Genomic DNA, 19,720 nt, shown 5'->3' on the forward strand with positions numbered 1-19,720 from the left:
TGTTGATGACTTGGTTGGCTCGTGAGGAAGACTGCCACACCATCAATTCAGCCAAAGTGTTGCAGACTGCTGTCTGGCGGCCTTCAGGTGAAGGTGTAGCGTGAATATGTGCCCCACGCTTTGTTAGATCACCCTCGATCTCGCCCCAGAAGGTGGCAATGACTGGTGGTGAACCATCAGGGTGTACCACGCTGTAAAAAGTGGTAGAGTCAGGTGACCCTGGCCCCACCAAACAGTTAGGCCGTTGGCATCATGAAGTGTCTGCAGCGATGATAAAAACAGAGGCACCGGATAAGCCTGTCACCCAGCAGTGACGCTGGAGCTAGTGTGACAAGCACCCTCAGTCTCCCCATCCGCAATGTAGTAGGTAGCGGACAATGTGAAGTCAGGTTGTAGTTTCTGGCTGTTGTCACCTGGGAAACAGTGAGCAGCATGTTCACAGGAAGTGCCACAACATTTTAAAAACCGATGTCACTACACCATAATAATCATTGAATCAAGTGCTTCAGTTTGAACGCCATTGATCCTGATAACCAAGTGAACTCAAGAGTTGGAGCACTGTGGTGTATGTGAAGACAAGCACGAGGTAATGTTGAGGTTCTCTTCATTGTGACCGAATGCGGCCCATTTCTTTACTGATGCTCAGTAGATCTTGTTCTGCTGTGTTTCCTTACCAATTTATTACAGTCTATGAACCGCAATGTGAAATCTTTGAAAGGTATTATTGTGCCTCAGGTAAAGCTTACTGCGTCACATAACAATAGCTAACGAATATATCTCTGCCACTCTCTCTTCCAGCAGACATTTTGATGAATGAGTAACTTGTGCCTGGTGATTGATGCCAATGTAGCAACGTGAGCTCATGTACGTGACAGATTTAGAGTGCTGATTCTTCCTTTCATATCTCCGTATCTAGACCTCTGCTTGGTGTCGCCTATGGCTGTGTATGAGCTTAAGAAGAATTCTAATTTCTTCCTCTTTTAAACTCTGAGGTGCAGTATTTCAGTCAGCCCGATATTGTAAGGTTTGTCAAGTGTGAATGAACTGTCAGGCTAGCTTCCATTTTTTTATGTTGTGAATACGATAAAACAATTGACGAGGCTGTACAGAATCGCATTTGAATATACTCATGGTGCAAGTGGTATGACTGCGGTGATAGTTACTCGTTTCGATGTTGGCAAGCCTACAGCCCATCTTTTCTTCTTCAATATTACTTTCACTGGGCTGAAAGGTTACGAGAGAAATAGATTTGGTGATGCTGCACCATACCATATTCGGTGTGAACTTTTCTCAATAAAATTAATTCCAGTTGCGGAGATGATGGAACGCACCACTCTTCTTCATGTTAATATGCTAATTCAGAAACCAGTTCAATCGTGCTTGCGATTCTAAACTGATTCGCGGAAATTAGTGAGTGGTTACGTGATCCATCCACAGATTCATTTCATACCTTCCTTCCAATTTCTTTTAGATTCAAGTGCGTATAACATGTGCTTTTAGCCACATCAACTACATTGTAGCTTTGTGCTTATCTGCAGGAGCAAGTGGAAGGGGGAAGTAGGGCACAGTTTACCTGGCAGCTGTCCCAAAGGGGAGTTTCCTAGTGCAGAAGGGATTAGTGGGCCTGAGTCAGCACCTGCGGCCGAAGGCTAAATTAGGAGGCGTCAGCATCATGCTGTCACTAGTAGTGGTTCTTCCAATCCATATGTGACACACAGCAAACCAGTGCTTAACAGTATTGGTTAAAAACAGTCTTGATTGCAATTTTAGTTTTTAATTTTTCAACTAAGCGTTTCGCTTTATTTAGGCATCTTCAGGTTGATCTTAATTTGGCATTTCTTTGACCGATCCCTTAGACAGTGTAGCCAAAGAGCATCGTCGAATACATCAGCCCAACATCACCTTCGCTAAACTCAGTTAAAAGTTTTCCAAATTAAGATCAACCTGAAGATGCCTAAGTAAGGCGAAACGCATATTTGAAAAATAAAAAACTAAAATTGCAACCAAGACTGTTTTTAACCAATACTAGGGAGTAGTGGCTTTGTGTGTGGGGTTCTCTCAAGAAACATAGTCGAGGACGTGCTCACGACTTGTGTGGGTCATAAATGTTTTTCAGACGATATCCTCCGGCCATAGAAAACAGAAAGCATTTTTTTTATTGAAAGAGCGTCTTCCTCGAATGCTGGTTGAAAGTATTTTCACCGAGATAGCACCTTTTTATGTTGTGTGAGAAGCAGACGCCATTTTGGGCCTTGTTTTTTCCGTGTAGTGGAAGCAGAAGACACCGTTCTGGCACCACGCGTGGGAAAAATGTGAGCACTCTCTTCTCTGTTAACGGGATTACTGTCCGTTGGTCTATTAAGAAAACTTTTCCTTTATGGGAAATGTGACTTTTGATATTAAACTTTGATTGCACACAGTGATAAGTTGCAAAGGCATAAGAACATCAGGAACGGAAAAGCACACGTTTTAGCTTTGAGTACTGGCTATAGTTTGGTAAGTTGTATGTGTGACACGAGGTTTCTCATGAAGTTTAGGTGCCGTAGAACCTTGGGTTGTATTCAGTCTCTAACCATAATTCCTTACATGTAAATGTTCGCTTGGGCCTGAAGCGATTAACTGGGTGATGTATAATGTCTACGAGTATGTATGACGTCGTGTTCGGATTCATGTAACAACTCAAGCAACTGCAGTTTCTTCAAATCCAGTATTGTTTTATCTATTAACTCACACATTACCTTTACTAGCACAACCTTTGCATCGTTATATTTTATTAAGTAACTGTAAAACATTTGTATCTACTGTATTCTCATTTTTCTGTTAGACTTCTCGATATCAAGCTACTGTAAATTGCTGATCTTATAAGAACACATGCAGAGAAAATAAACATTTTAATTCCATTTGCCGCTCAGTTTAATATAAGTATTTATAAATATTATCGCATATTGTATGAGGTGTTACAGACGCAGAGGTACTTACACCTTAACCCAGCTACTTGAGTGCGCTTTAATATCATTCAAATAATTAATTTTCGTTAAAATAATTAACATTTCAGGCGTGTAACAGCTTTATAAGTAGTTGGGTTCGTAGGAGCCGTTTGTCTCATGTAAACAGACACTTTTCATTGACTCGCGGCTCGGAACTCGCTTGGTATCTTGCATGCTTTGACTGTGCAGCATGCCGCGATCAAAACACAGTACACAAAGTACAAGGGTTTGTCGCCCTTCAGTCTACCTTCTAAGCTAGGTCCTTGGGTGAATATTGGCTCACATGTTCCTATTTGATCCCAGAACGAAAAATGATCTTTCCCAGATCGACGTCTACCACTCGTCCCGTCTTTTGTGGAGAAATCATGACAGTATTTTGCGACCATGGCTTATTACACTCATAGTTCTGTGATTCTCACAATTAACAACGCCTGAATTTGTTATATTGTTATTTAATTCTGGGGATATTTGGCCTGTATTACACATCCAGCACTCCAAATAAATGAATTGAGCCTACCCGGAAAGAGCTTCCAGGTAACCCAATACGAAGGACAGACATCGAAAGGCAATATCTGTCAACTTTTCGCTGTCGTAAACGACTAACAAGGCGTATAAAAGATACAAAGTGAGAGACTTCCATCTAATTGCAACGTTTTAATGTTATGAAAAGGGCTTGTCGAAGCGCCAGTCGACTCAAACTGTCACTTGGAGCGCTGAACTGAGAGGGCGTCTACGTGCACACCAGGTGTGTTGTGTCACCGCCAGACACCACACTTGCTAGGTGGTAGCTTTAAATCGGCCGCGGTCCATTAGTACATGTCGGACCCGCGTGTCGCCACTGGCAGTGATCGCAGACCGAGCGCCACCACACGGCAGGTCTCGAGAGACGGACTAGCACTCGCCCCAGTTGTACGACGACTTTGCTAGCGACTACACTGACGAAGCCTTTCTCTCATTTGCCGAGAGACAGAATAGCCTTCAGCTAAGTCCATGGCTACGACCTAGCAAGGCGCCATTTGTAACATTGCATGTATCTACAGAGTCTCACTTGTATCGCCACAATCTCCAGATGTCTCATCAAGAACGATGTATACAAAGGATGGATTAAAAGTTAAGTATTCCAGGAGCTACGTACTTTTCTTTATAACATTCATTACGTATCCTGTTTCAGACCTCACTCCATCCTTCGTGAGTTAGCGCGTGCATCTTGGCCGCCTCTTTCAATTAGTGTGCGTAGTGTTGGCAAGTCTGCCGACACTACAAGGTGTATGGTGTATCATAACCAGCAGCAGCCTATTTCGAAATTTATGCCGCTTGTGTCGAAAAATGTTCTTCACCCAGCGCTGATTAACAATCCCATTAGGAGAGGAAGGAGTTTCTAAATTAAGAGTGCTGGAGTGAACCACGCTTAATTAAAGATTTTCAAAGAAGTTGTAACACCGTCTCTGTTATTACTAAAACTGCCGCATGCTTTTAACACACCAAATTCTGCCGCCGGTTAGCAACACAAACCGGCACATACTTGCTGATGTGATGGTCATAAAAGCGAGAGCTCTTTGGAGCAAGTTTTAATGACGCTTAACGCACCGGACGAATATCATTGTTGGGCCTGTGAATTTACTTCAGCCCATAAAGTAATTAAAAGGGGCATACTGGGTTATCGGTAAAACGTTTCCTCGCGGGCCTCGCCTCATTGTCAGCATCGGACCTAGCAATTACGTTGCTACCCACTGCAGTCGCGTATCTTATAACCTGAAAAAAAAAGCATCCTTCTGCGTGTATGGTAGGCGGGTACTTAACGATTACCTTCCAAACGAATGTTTTCCTTAAGACAGCAAAATACGGCCAGCACTCGCTCTTTCCGAAGTTCGGGGTTGCACTGTAATGACCACAAACGCTGTTTACTCAGGTACTATAGAACAAACTATAGCCCAAAGAAAAATCACGAAATAACCATCAAGTCATATTCTTCTCACAATCCTTTGCAACTGTGTAGAATACATGATATAGTGTAAACAAAAAATGAAAAACTGCCCCACAGCGTTAAATATATTCTAAATATTTCAATGCGCATACTTCAATTTTGTGTAGCGTATGTACGATTTGACTTTATTAATAGCACATTGAGCCGTTTCGTAGCGTTTTACTCATGTTCGTTTCATTTTCCAAATCATTACCGTTTCACACTTAGGGTGCACCTGGTAAATCGTGTCGGAATAAAGAGTGAGAAACCTAACGTGTCTTTGTCAGCCACAGTTTCACTCATTTTCTGCAAATATGTATGTTTTGTGACTAATTTACACTTTTATATGTATATTCATGGAGTGCCTGTGTTTCCTCTGCCTTCCACATACACTCCTGGAAATGGAAAAAAGAACACATTGACACCGGTGTGTCAGACCCACCATACTTGCTCCGGACACTGCGAGAGGGCTGTACAAGCAATGATCACACGCACGGCACAGCGGACACACCAGGAACCGCGGTGTTGGCCGTCGAATGGCGCTAGCTGCGCAGCATTTGTGCACCGCCGCCGTCAGTGTCAGCCAGTTTGCCGTGGCATACGGAGCTCCATCGCAGTCTTTAACACTGGTAGCATGCCGCGACAGCGTGGACGTGAACCGTATGTGCAGTTGACGGACTTTGAGCGAGGGCGTATAGTGGGCATGCGGGAGGCCGGGTGGACGTACCGCCGAATTGCTCAACACGTGCGGCGTGAGGTCTCCACAGTACATCGATGTTGTCGCCAGTGGTCGGCGGAAGGTGCACGTGCCCGTCGACCTGGGACCGGACCGCAGCGACGCACGGATGCACGCCAAGACCGTAGGATCCTACGCAGTGCCGTAGGGGACCGCACCGCCACTTCCCAGCAAATTAGGGACACTGTTGCTCCTGGGGTATCGGCGAGGACCATTCGCAACCGTCTCCATGAAGCTGGGCTACGGTCCCGCACACCGTTAGGCCGTCTTCCGCTCACGCCCCAACATCGTGCAGCCCGCCTCCAGTGGTGTCGCGACAGGCGTGAATGGAGGGACGAATGGAGACGTGTCGTCTTCAGCGATGAGAGTCGCTTCTGCCTTGGTGCCAATGATGGTCGTATGCGTGTTTGGCGCCGTGCAGGTGAGCGCCACAATCAGGACTGCATACGACCGAGGCACACAGGGCCAACACCCGGCATCATGGTGTGGGGAGCGATCTCCTACACTGGCCGTACACCACTGGTGATCGTCGAGGGGACACTGAATAGTGCACGGTACATCCAAACCGTCATCGAACCCATCGTTCTACCATTCCTAGACCGGCAAGGGAACTTGCTGTTCCAACAGGACAATGCACGTCCGCATGTATCCCGTGCCACCCAACGTGCTCTAGAAGGTGTAAGTCAACTACCCTGGCCAGCAAGATCTCCGGATCTGTCCCCCATTGAGCATGTTTGGGACTGGATGAAGCGTCGTCTCACGCGGTCTGCACGTCCGGCACGAACGCTGGTCCAACTGAGGCGCCAGGTGGAAATGGCATGGCAAGCCGTTCCACAGGACTACATCCAGCATCTCTACGATCGTCTCCATGGGAGAATAGCAGCCTGCATTGCTGCGAAAGGTGGATATACACTGTACTAGTGCCGACATTGTGCATGCTCTGTTGCCTGTGTCTATGTTCCTGTGGTTCTGTCAGTGTGATCATGTGATGTATCTGACCCCAGGAATGTGTCAATAAAGTTTCCCCTTCCGGGGACAATGAATTTACGGTGTTCTTATTTCAATTTCCAGGAGTGTATTTGTTCAGGGTTTTTAATATTGTCTACCCTTATTTATTTCCCATTCCTGCCTTTTGAATGACAGAGTGAGAGATGTATTTGTGTCTTGAGTTTTCAAAATGTTTGGCTGTGGGTACAGTTTCTGTCTGTTGCTGTGGCAGGTTGTCCATGTCTTGTGCAGACGTAAGGATGAGAAAAGATATTTGGCCCCTCTGGTCGAAGAGCTATTGTGTTCAAGGTGACACGCTGCAGAAAAGGTTTCTCTGGCCAATCCCGCGATCTGCGTAGAGCATTCTGTTGGCGTTCTGGGCACTCGTACAAGATCAATTTTTTTATGCTGATCCTAAATGCAGATCAGTTATCCATTTAGTGAAGAACATAAGCTGTTAGTCAGCTACTTTCAACCTTCCATACGTCCAAAAGAAATACTTACGTTGAATGTGCACTGTGTTTTGCGGACACAAGCTTGTCCTCTGCTCGTTTTCTTCACCGTCATTTGTTGAACTAAGGGAGTCGGATGGTTTGGAGATATTTTCAGTTATCTTTAAAATTTAATAAGTAATTGTACCGCTGGCTGAATTTAATCCACCATTTTTGATAAATGCAAGCGACTATTCAGCTTTTATGTCATTTAAATTTCTTCTAACACTTTTACGTGGCGACTCGGCCGAGAACAAAGAAAATGTTAATCACTCCTACACATCAACATTTACATTTAACTTATTGGCCTACTACACTGAACCTAACGTCCGTTAAACTACTTCTGTTTATACATTCTCCCACATTTTAGCATTTAACATGTTCGAAATATAACTATCATCATATGCCACACGTACGATAAATATGGAATGTGAGTTCCATAATGGCACATAATGGCCCACTATATTGAATTGCGAGTGAGTTATTTCTAAGGAATTTTTCCTGTAAACTACAATGTTCCACAATTTTGCCTTTACAAAAAAAATGGTTCAAATGGCTCTAAGCACTATTGGACTTAACATCTGAGGTCACCGGTCCCCTAGACTTAGAACTACTTAAACCTAACTAACCTAAGGACATCACACGCATCCATGCCTTAGGGAGGATTCGAACCTGCGACCGTAGCAGCAGCGCGGTTCCGGACTGTAGCGCCTAGAACCGCTCGGCCTCAAGATTTATCTCTCCGCAAGCCAACTTGTAAAACTGGAACAAGATGTATCCCGGCGCACCCAGCTGAGCCATACAGCTGCAATCCGCCTCATTCCAGTAGAGTGGAAATATTGGATAATGTCCATGGCCCGTGATGAGAAATGTAATCTTCTGTTTCACTTGGATTCATCCGTATTCTGTTTTAGACTTTTGTAACATAGTCGTATTATGCTCTCAAACACCCTTTGCCCTATAGGTGAGGTATCTCTTTCACTTGCCCACTATCCAGAACATTTTTAACAGTTGTCCAGTAATTTTACATTCTGCGTCCATTCTTTGCTTTATGAGCCTGCCAGCGTCCCACCCCGGCTTCGCACGTGTATCTCTTAAGAATCTACGCAGAGCGACTGGTATGGCATAGCGATCGTGTTGTTTGGGCGGCTCTGCATTGTGTTCTAATTAAAAGTCAGCGGAATACCGTCACTCGTCACTGTGATGTTAATAAGCTGCACACGCCGCTTGTGCGCTTGGCTGCATTCAGCAGAGCCGAAAGGGGTTGGCGGTTGCCCGGCCGCAACCCGCTGACACACGGCCGCTGTTTTCTTGGCGGGGCGGTCATGCGTATCCGCCCCGAGTATCAGAATCTTTACAGTAGTTCCTGAAGGTTGCTTCCACATACTGTTTGAAAAAACGTGGCAGGGGAAAGCAATTAATCAAAAACTACCTGAGTACCAGGCGTTGTTCGAGTACGTATTCAAGTTATGTTATTTTCCTTCCTCCTCTGTCTTCCTCCCCTCCTCTGTCCATTTCCACTTGCCCTTCTTCCTCATAGCAGGTCCTTTCCCTTTCTCTGTCCACCACCTCCTTCCCCTCTAAATCCATCTCCACCCACTCTAATTTCATCTCCTCACCCCCTCTAAATCTCCTTCTCCTCCACTTTTGTGTTTATCTCGTCCTCCACCACTCTCTGCTTATGTCGTCCTGCGCTTCTACATGTCCATCTGCTCCTCCACTCTCTAACCCATCTGCTCTTCTTCCTGTCTACCCATTTACCTTCTTCCTCCTCGAAATAGGTCTCCTCAGCCTCTCTAAGTTAGCCTTCTCTCCCCCTCTCTTCATGCATCTTCTCCTCCCCCTCCCACGGTCGATCTCCTTCTGCCCCAATCTCTGTCCACATTTTCTTGCCCTTCTATCCGCCACCTGCTTCTCCCATGTCTCTCTGTCAATCTGATCCTTCCCCTCTCTGTCCTTCACCTCTGTCCTCCTGATAAGTTCATCCCTTCACTTCCTTTAAATCAGTCTCCTCATCCCCTTCTATCATCCTCCTGCTCCCCTCTCTCTCTGTTCATTTCCTCCTCCTCACTCTGTCCATCTGCTCCTCAGTCCTCTCTCTGTCCATCTCGTTCTCTGTCCATCCTCTCTCCATTTCCTCTACATCCTCTCTCAGTACTTCTTCTACCCACCTCGTCTCTCCAAATTATCACACCCTCTCCAGTAGCAGGCTGGTGGTTCTTATTCCCACAGTATTTCTTACTAAATACGAAGTAATATGTGTAGCAAGTTTGGTTGAAAATGATGTAGTGGTTCAGGTGAAGCTTCTTATCTGTGAATTTGTCGAATTATCATACTTACATTTCACACCTATTGGTACATGTATTTCACTTATATTTGTAGATGATTTCGTACTGGAATTTCCTTTTCACGCAGCTCAATTTTTATGACTTCTGAACAATGTGTCGTAAAAATATTATTCATGATAATTAATTGAAACCCTCAGCTGCCGAAAGGTGTTGACGTACCTCGATGGGGACAGCTGACAATGTAAGCAGGAGATCCCGGGTTCGAGTCCTGGTCGCTTCACACATTTTCAACTGACCCCATCAAGGCATATAAACAACACCTCTTGACAGCTGTGGGATTCAATTAATTATAATTTATTCTAGAGAAGCTCCACGGTCAGCAATGGTACCTGCTCTTTCGAGAACAGTTACTATCTTCATATATACATATATTTTCAGGTTCATTCCTTAATATATTTTGATATTTCATGTTCATGCATGAGTGTTTATGGCGTCGTATCTCCTGAACAACGAGTCGTACAATGACATAATTTTGTAGATACATGCAGCGAGATATGCGCGTACTGTCTGACATTTGTTACAAGTAGGGTTAGTACCAAAGAAGTAATAAATTAGAACGTCATGCCAGATTCTGCAGTTTTGGTGCATGAACAGCAAAAATGAAGTAAGCGATAATCTTTTTTCTTTACGTCATTCTGTCAGGGAGAAAAAGTTTCATCAAGTTTTGCAATAATTAGTACAGCTTGTAGTAAGTCTAATACTGCTGGAATGAAGATTGAGTAGTGAACAACATTTCTTTTCCACTCCCACCCCCAACCGTTCTGTAGGTAGGTCGTTCTTTCCCCACAGCTAAGCTTTCAATATAGTAACTGAAATGTGCACCAAGTTTGTTTGAAATCGGTCCAGAGGTTTAGGAGGAGACTTGGATTGTACATACACACATCTACAGTACAACAATCAACATAATAGCCGGTAAGTCCACACCTGGCACGGGTATCAGTGGCGATACGTCGTGGCATGTATTCTGACGCACTTGTACCCTGCCCAGCATCTGCATATACAAGTCATCTAATTCCCCTATATTCTGAAGAGAGGATGATGAGCTCTGACGCCACGTCCAATAACATCTCAGATGAGTCCGATTGGATTGTCATCTGGAGAGCTGGGGCCAGCACATCAATTGGAACACGCCACTGTGTTCCTTGGAGCACCCCAATACACTCCTGGCCTTGTGACATTGCGTATTATCCTGATAAAAATGCCACTGCCATCGGGGGACATGATCTATATGAAGGGATGTACGTGATCTGCAACCAGTGTACCACGGCCGCCATGGTGCCTTTAACTCATGGATGTCCACATGAATGTTCCCCAGAGCATAATGGAGCCACCGCCAGCTTCTCTTCACCCCGCAGTACAGGTGTGAAGGAGCTGTTGCCCTGGAAGACCACCGATTCACGCCCCCAATCGGCGAGATGAACAAGATGTAGGGACTGATGAGACCATGCAACACTGCCACAGAGTCAACAACGTCCATTGCCTTTGGTCACGTGTCCATTTCACCCATAGTTGCCAATGTCGTGATGTTAACATTGGCACATGCATGGGTCGTCTGCTGTGGACGCTCTTCGATACCAGTGTTCCGTGCACTGTGTATTCTGACGTACTTGTGCTCTGCCAAGCATTAATGTTTGATGCCCTGTTTCACCAGTCTGCCTGACCTACCAAGTCTGACATTTGTAATGAGGAGAGGCCACACACCCCATGACGTCTAGACGTATTTTCACGTTGGTCCCACCACGTTGTAAGACACTCACAGCACTACCTCAAAGTTTCCGAAATGCTCATGCCAAGCCTCTGGGCTTTGACAACCTGTCCTCGGTCAAAGGCAGATAGATCGCTCACCTTCCACATTCTACAAATGAGCAGAAAACTCCCTGCTGCTACATCCACTGACTGTGTCTCTGACTAGCAGTCACTGCTGCCCAGGTGACGCTGCTATCGCCTGGATGGGGTAATAGCGATAGAAGATGGGTGTTCATAATTTTCTCATTTACCAGTGTACATGTACATCCATTTTTATTCTATGTACACCTTATATACACTGAAGCACCAAAGAAACTGGTATAGGCATACATATTCAAGTAAACAGGCAAAAGAAGGCGCTGCAGTCAACGGTAGTGGGAAAAGGCCCCACTCTGTATTATTGCCAGATTTATTCAAGATGCCGGATCAAAGATGTTGAATTGGCAACAGCGTAACGTCATCTTGGGTGGGAAGTTAAAATTTTGACGGGAAAATAGGTCAATTGGGCTACCTCCACTAACCTACCTCCGGCTGTGCTGATTGAGGTCGCAATAAATGTACAATAGTTTTTAAGATATCTTGTGCTATACTTTCCAGTAGAAATGCTGTGTCTGATTCGGAATAAAGTATTTCCATTCAACCACATACCTGCATTGGATCCTATAGAGAAGTCTTTTAATGATTACAGCCACTAGTGAATCATATTTGTGGCACTCTGATATCTCAAAATGAGTCACCGTTTTCGAACCTATCTGCTACAGTAAAATTTTAGATAGTCTCTATGCATCTTGCAACTCCCCTTCACATTCCGCTCTACCATCCTTGCAACTTTGCGCAAGTGATCGTTCCAGTTTAAGTCAAAACTGTGTAGAAGCTGGAGGAATCTGTATCTACTACATTATGCAGCCCATTTAGAATCATGCTAGGCTGAGTTAGTCCGACAGGACCGTATTTTCACCATTCGATGGAAATGTGAACATGTTGTAGCTCCACCAATAGTGTATGATGTGTAAGGTCAGAACCGAATGAAGCCTGCTCCTGCACCACGAGGTAGTATACAAGACAGTATGGCAACTGGTACATGGATGAGGATTTTGCTACTACATTGTGGTGCATCCCCAAACTACTCATGCATACAGCTACTGCAGTCCGAAGCAGATCTGCGCCACTCAGGCCCCATTCACATCTATCACCCCAACATGGTGTCATCATTATTCTGTACCATTCAACACAGAAAAATTACGAACTATAAAAACTCCAATAACTTCATGCCATAGAGAACTCTATAAGATTTTTACTGCATCTCTCTCCTCCCATATATCGAAAACAAATACCATCTGCATGCCCGCATCGAGCACATGTGTCGATCCTATTAAATATACTGGTATTCATCCACTGCACTGACCAGTGTCAAGTTGCATCGCCTGTACTGTAGGAGGATGACTGTATCCCACAAACTATACTACTAGCCGCAAGAGACGCTACCTGTGACCCTTTGTCATTGTGTGAAACATCGTTTTTTTTTCGTTGTAACACGCTATGTACACTACCATACATTTTGCTTTTTCCACCAAGACTTCGAGGTCTGTGACAGATTCTAAACTGACATTAACATATTCTGATACATTGAAATAAGAACACCGTGAATTCATTGTCCCAGGAAGGGGAAACTTTATTGACACATTCCTGGGGTCAGATACATCACATGATCACACTGACAGAACCACAGGCACATAGACACAGGCAACAGAGCATGCACAATGTCGGCACTAGTACAGTGTATATCCACCTTTCGCAGCAATGCAGGCTGCTATTCTCCCATGGAGACGATCGTAGAGATGCTGGATGTAGTCCTGTGGAACGGCTTGCCATGCCATTTCCACCTGGCGCCTCAGTTGGACCAGCGTTCGTGCCGGACGTGCAGACCGCGTGAGACGACGCTTCATCCAGTCCCAAACATGCTCAATGGGGACAGATCCGGAGATCTTGCTTGCCAGGGTAGTTGACTTACACCTTCTAGAGCACGTTGGGTGGCACGGGATACATGCGGACGTGCATTGTCCTGTTGGAACAGCTAGTTCCCTTGCCGGTCTAGGAATGGTAGAACGATGGGTTCGATGACGGTTTGGATGTACCGTGCACTATTCAGTGTCCCCTCGACGATCACCAGTGGTGTACGGCCAGTGTAGGAGATCGCTCCCCACACCATGATGCCGGGTGTTGGCCCTGTGTGCCTCGGTCGTATGCAGTCCTGATTGTGGCGCTCACCTGCACGGCGCCAAACACGCATACGACCATCATTGGCACCAAGGCAGAAGCGACTCTCATCGCTGAAGACGACACGTCTCCATTCGTCCCTCCATTCACGCCTGTCGCGACACCACTGGAGGCGGGCTGCACGATGTAGGGGCGTGAGCGGAAGACGGCCTAACGGTGTGCGGGACCGTAGCCCAGCTTCATGGAGACGGTTGCGAATGGTCCTCGCCGATACCCCAGGAGCAACAGTGTCCCTAATTTGCTGGGAAGTGGCGGTGCGGTCCCCTACGGCACTGCGTAGGATCCTACGGTCTTGGCGTGCATCCGTGCGTCGCTGCGGTCCGGTCCCAGGTCGACGGGCACGTGCACCTTCCGCCGACCACTGGCGACAACATCGATGTACTGTGGAGACCTCACGCCCCACATGTTGAGCAATTCGGCGGTACGTCCACCCGGCCTCCCGCATGCCCACTATACGCCCTCGCTCAAAGTCCGTCAACTGCACATACGGTTCACGTCCACGCTGTCGCGGCATGCTACCAGTGTTAAAGACTGCGATGGAGCTCCGTATGCCACGGCAAACTGGCTGACACTGACGGCGGCGGTGCACAAATGCTGCGCAGCTAGCGCCATTCGACGGCCAACACCGCGGTTCCTGGTGTGTCCGCTGTGCCGTGCGTGTGATCATTGCTTGTACAGCCCTCTCGCAGTGTCCGGAGCAAGTATGGTGGGTCTGACACACCGGTGTCAATGTGTTCTTTTTTCCATTTCCAGGAGTGTATATGTCGCTCGGTGTAAATCATGTTGTTATTGCTGCTACCATAAAAGAACACACACACACTGGATGATTTTAAATAAGAGGCAGTTACAAAATAAGGAATCTGGAAGAGTTTGGCGACGTTGTGGAACGTTCCTAAATGACTGACGAACTCTACATTTAAACTCTTCTTTCACAGTGATGGAATATCTGATGGCTCTGTGTTCTGTTTCGACTGATTCCTCATATTGCAGTCGTGTACACGAGACTCAGAGGGCCATAGACACGGGTTCACAGGTAGATGCCGTGTTTCTTGACTTCCGCAAGGCGTTCGATAGAGTTCCCCACACTCGTTTAATGAACAAAGTAAGAGCGTATGATTGGATTGAAGAGTTCCTATATAGCAGAACGCAGCATGTCATTCGTAATGGAGAGAAGTTTTCCGAAGTAAGAGTGATTTCAGGTGTGCCATAGGGGAGTGTCGTAGGACCGTTGTTATTAACAATATGCATAAATGACCTTGTGGATGACATCGGAAGTACACTGAAGCTTTTTTCGGATGAAGCTGTGGTATATGGAGAGGTTGTAACAATGGAAAATTGTACTGAAATGCAGGAGGATCTGCAGCGAATTGACGGTGCAGGGAATGGCAATTGAATCTCAATGTAGACAAGTGTGATGTGCTGCGAATACACAGAAAGAAAGATCCCATATCATTTAGCTACAATATAGCAGGTCAGCAACTGTAAGCAGTTAATTCCATAAATTATCTGGGAGTACGCATTAGGAGTGATTTAAAATGAAATGATCATATAAAGCTGATCGTCGGTAAAGCAGATGCCAGACTGAGATTCATTGGAGGAATCCTAAGGAAATGCAATCCGAAAACAAAGGAAGTAGGTTACAGTACACCTGTTCGCCCACTGCTTGAATACTGCTCATGAGTGTGGGATCCGTGCCAGATAGGATTGATAGACGAGATAGAGAAGATCCAACGGAGAGCAGAGCACTTCGTTACAGGATCATTTAGTAATCGCGAAAGCGTTACGGAGATGATGGATAAACTCCAGTGGAAGTCTCTGCAGGAGAGACGCTCAGTAGCTCGGTACAGCCTTTTGTTAAAGTTTCGAGAACATACCTTCACCGAAGAGTCAAGCAGTATATTGCTCCCTCCTACGTATATCTCGCGAAGAGACCATGAGAATAAAATCAGAGGGATTAGAGCCCACACAGAGGCATACCGACAATCCTTCTTTCCACGAACAATACGAGACTGGAATAGAAGGGAGAACCGACAGAGGTACTCAAGGTACCCTCCGCCACACACCGTCAGGTGGCTTGCGGAGTATGGACGTAGATGTAGATGTAGATCACTGTTTTGGTGCTAGATATCCCCAAAAGTTGGTGGCCCCCCACCCAAACTCTTTCTCCATCCCAAACAAGCGATGTCAGTCAATAATAGGTGGTAACCCACAGTGTACCAGTGGACGGATGGGATGGAAAAGACACCATCAAAGTACTGTAATAATAAGCATCACAGTTGATAGTGCGAACAATTTTAGCAATTTTACAGCAATTTCAACACTCACCAATGATGAAACAGCATGTTTCCCAGTTCCAATATCATCGCTAAACCACCTCTTCTCTACTTTTGCGAGTATCATTGTGAATGTAGATAGATGACTATGCAGTACATCCATTCATTGTTAATTCTCGAATGTATACATCATCGAAGTATACCAGACAGCAATCTACATATTTCTATCAAATCGAGTATAGTGCATAATTTATGACCTATCTCTATGCGGATGGGAGTCACAGGGCATTCTCGCACTCTTAGTATAAAATTAGAAACTGAAAGACCCCCTCGCAATGTATTTGACCAACCCGCCCTGCAGCACAATTACGTATTTAATTTGCAGCTTACCAGAAGTGGACTGCTACATTCCATGGTTCGTGAATGAATGAGGTTTGCTGAGTTCCCGCCCATCCAAGTGCACAAAATTTCTCCACATGCGCCCATGTCGAGGAGGTTAGCACCCCATATCGGTGTATAGTAGTATTTTTGTAAGTATTGTGACGTAATAGCAGACAGTTAAGAAGAACAAGAAACGGGTGGTTTTTATGCATGATGAAGCTCCAGACAGATGGAATTCGAAACATTTTACGTAAATCAACTATGCTATCAATTTTAAAGTATTTTCTAGTGTCTGGGATAGTAACAGGAGGATTTTGGTGAGAGAAAACATAAACAAGACTACACGGTTCTGCACGTAAAACAGGCTATAATGTTAGATTGCTTCAGTTTCCAACCTATTAGTTGTGTGGAATGAAGCTCTGTCAATATTCCAATGTAAGAAATATACTTCCAGCGCCAGATGTGCATCCTTCTTGCAGGTTTCTCTATGATAAACTATGGTAACAAACTGTAAAATGAAAAAAAAACTGCTTCCTTAAAATATCGATTCTGCGTGATACATGCACAATGTAGCTTTCCCAATATGTAGAGCATCCACTGTTCACATCAAATCACAGTTCAGAAATTATACTACGACCGCAACAGTTCTATATAAAATGGTCGTTAGTAACAGAGAATATCTCTTACAAGGAAACAGATAAACACATAGCAACGGCATCTGACATGTGAAATTACACGTCATGCCGCCACTAACTCGGTAAAAAACACATCTGTCAAGTAGATGTATACATGGGGATTGCAGTGGCTCACAAAGACTTATCGTTAACTTTGAATCATCTTAGTTATGAAACTGAAGTCTCGATTTTTATACCCATGATGTGACAGGAGAATGAAGTGCATCGCATAAAACTTCGTTCTTTTAGAGGAATGTGTCGAAACAGGATGGTCACATTTCATCACACGTGAGATGGAAGTCCTCTGATGACAGAGAGGTTTGCAGTTAACGATCGCAAGTAGACAGTGCTCTAAGTCACATACAGAAAACATGGCTCTATACGAGTACAAAGTGTGTTACAAGAGAAAAAAACAATGACACAGGGTCACAGGGAGCATCTCTTCGGGCTTATAGTATAGTTTGTGGCATATGGTCATCCTCCTACAGAACATGCGGTGCAACTTTACAGTGGTCAGTGCAATGGATCAATACCTCTATATTTAATAGGATCTTCACATGTGGTCGATTTGAGCAAGCACATGGTATTTGTTTTCGATACATAGGAGGATAGAGACGCAGTAAAAATCTTATCGAGTTCACTATTGGATGAAATTAGTAGAGGTTTTATAGTTCGCAATTTTTCTCTATTTGATGGTACAGGTCAACGATGATAGCATGTTGGGGTGTTAGACATGAATGGGGCCTGAGGGACGTGGATCTGCTTTGGACTGCAGTACCTGTATGCATGAGTAGTTTGGGAATGCACCACAATGCAGTAGCAAAATCCTCTCCCAGTTCCCATGCTGACTTCTATACTACCTCGTGTTGCACGAGCAGGCTTCATTTGGCGCTGACCTTACACTTTGTACACTATTGGTGGAGCTACAACAACGTGTTCACATTTCCATTGAATGGTGAAAACATGGTCCTGTTGCACTAACCCAGCTTAGCCTGATTCTACATGGGCTGCAGAATGTAGTAGATATAGATTCCTCCAGCTTCTACACAGTTTTGACTTACGTTGGAACGATCGCAAGCGCAAAGCTGGAGGGATGGTAGTGCAGAATGTGAGGGGAAGTTGTAAGATGCATAGGGACTAACTAAAATTTTAATTTAGCAGATAGGTTGGAAAAAGGTGACACTTTCGAGATATGAGAATGCCAGAAATATGATTCACTAATGTCTGTAATCATTAAAACACTTCTCCATAGGATCCAACGCAGGTATGTGGTTGAATGGAGAGACGTGATTCCGAATCACAGACAGCATTTCTACTGGAAAGTGTAGCACTAGAGATCTGAAAAGCTACTGTACATTTCTTACGACCTCAGTCAGGACACCATCTGCTGTTTGTGATCCTTCTCAATCAACCATCTCCTATAACCCAGTGGATATACCGCAGAACTTCTGATGTGGCACAGAGACAGAATGCGTTACAAATACTGGAGGATTATCTAGCGGATTCGTGAGGGAGCTGCAAATACTGGCTTCATACCGCGTTCCTTAGCTGAATCACTTCCTAAATTCGGCGATTTTATTACAAGCTTAAACCTGTCAGTGACGTGTAACACACCAGCGATCACTGTCTGTATTCAGTGTCTTGGTATTACTGTGGAACACTACTTCATTTTGAGATAATGCCATATCCCGATTTGTAAAGCCAATATAGCTTTTAGCGTGGATATTTGTGAGCACCTGTAGAATCAAGACCGCTTGTGACAGTAACATGGTCTGTGCGATGTTTTTTTTTTTAATATCTGGCAGTTTTTAAGATGGTTACGTTTCTCTTTCTAAAACACAGTGGTACCACTCACAGGAAAAACTTATGAGGTATGTCCACCCATCGCTGATTCTCGGTTAGTATTGTTTCATATCGTCAGCAATAAGTTGTTGGCAAAGTATTGTACTTAGCAGTGGGGGGTGATTGATTGGTTCGCCTTGAGCATCAGGCTTATAAAGTATGTGTGTGTGTTCCGAAATGTGCAAAGGAAATGACTGTGTTCCGTCGCAAGGAAGGTATGGATTTGTCTTGGAATACTGTGATAGCAAAGGGAAAAGTATGTCAAGCAATAAGAGTGGTACAAATATTTCTATTTCCAGAACCTCAGCTGTCAGAAATGTGTATTAACGATACTTCACACATTGTCGACTGTCGTCGCGGTGTATGCACGAGTGTCTGATGGTCGATAGCTATATGCAGGATGCAGAACTGGTGATTTTGTACGACGCAGGATGTGAATCGTGTGTTTACTACATTGATATGTGGAGATCGGTTACATGCTGAAATATTCAAGCTTCCGTCCTCAGTGGCAGAGCAGTGTAATTGAGGAAGTGTCTTTCCGTATTTGACGACCTGTAGGCCATTTTTGCGCAGTTTAACAGTCAGTGCAATATGGCGATCGGTACAAAATAGTTTTGCTGCTGAAAGTCTCGTCTGCAGAAAGAAAGGCTATACAGTGCTTCCACATCACTAATTTGGCGGCAGCATCAGTAATTTGGCGGATAAATTCAGTAAGAGCCAATCAGAATGCTCCATTCATTCACAAGACAGCCTCTACAGAGCGATGAGAACGTTTGTCGTTTCGGAGATGTTTGTTGAAAGCAGAAGTCACAGTTTCCAGGAAGGGTAACACATTATTGACAGGGTGCCCCGATAGAACCATCAGAAAGAATGCATTCGGTGTTATTCTGAGCTATTTTCGAAAACAGCTCCTATTAGGGCAAGAATTTCGATGCAGACATGCTGAGACATCATGAAAACTCCTACAACAACAACAAAAGCAACTATTAACTATTTCTGCGACACTTTATGAGTT

Source organism: Schistocerca nitens, chromosome 8 (assembly GCF_023898315.1).
Source record: "Schistocerca nitens isolate TAMUIC-IGC-003100 chromosome 8, iqSchNite1.1, whole genome shotgun sequence".
Taxonomy (NCBI): domain Eukaryota; kingdom Metazoa; phylum Arthropoda; class Insecta; order Orthoptera; family Acrididae; genus Schistocerca; species Schistocerca nitens.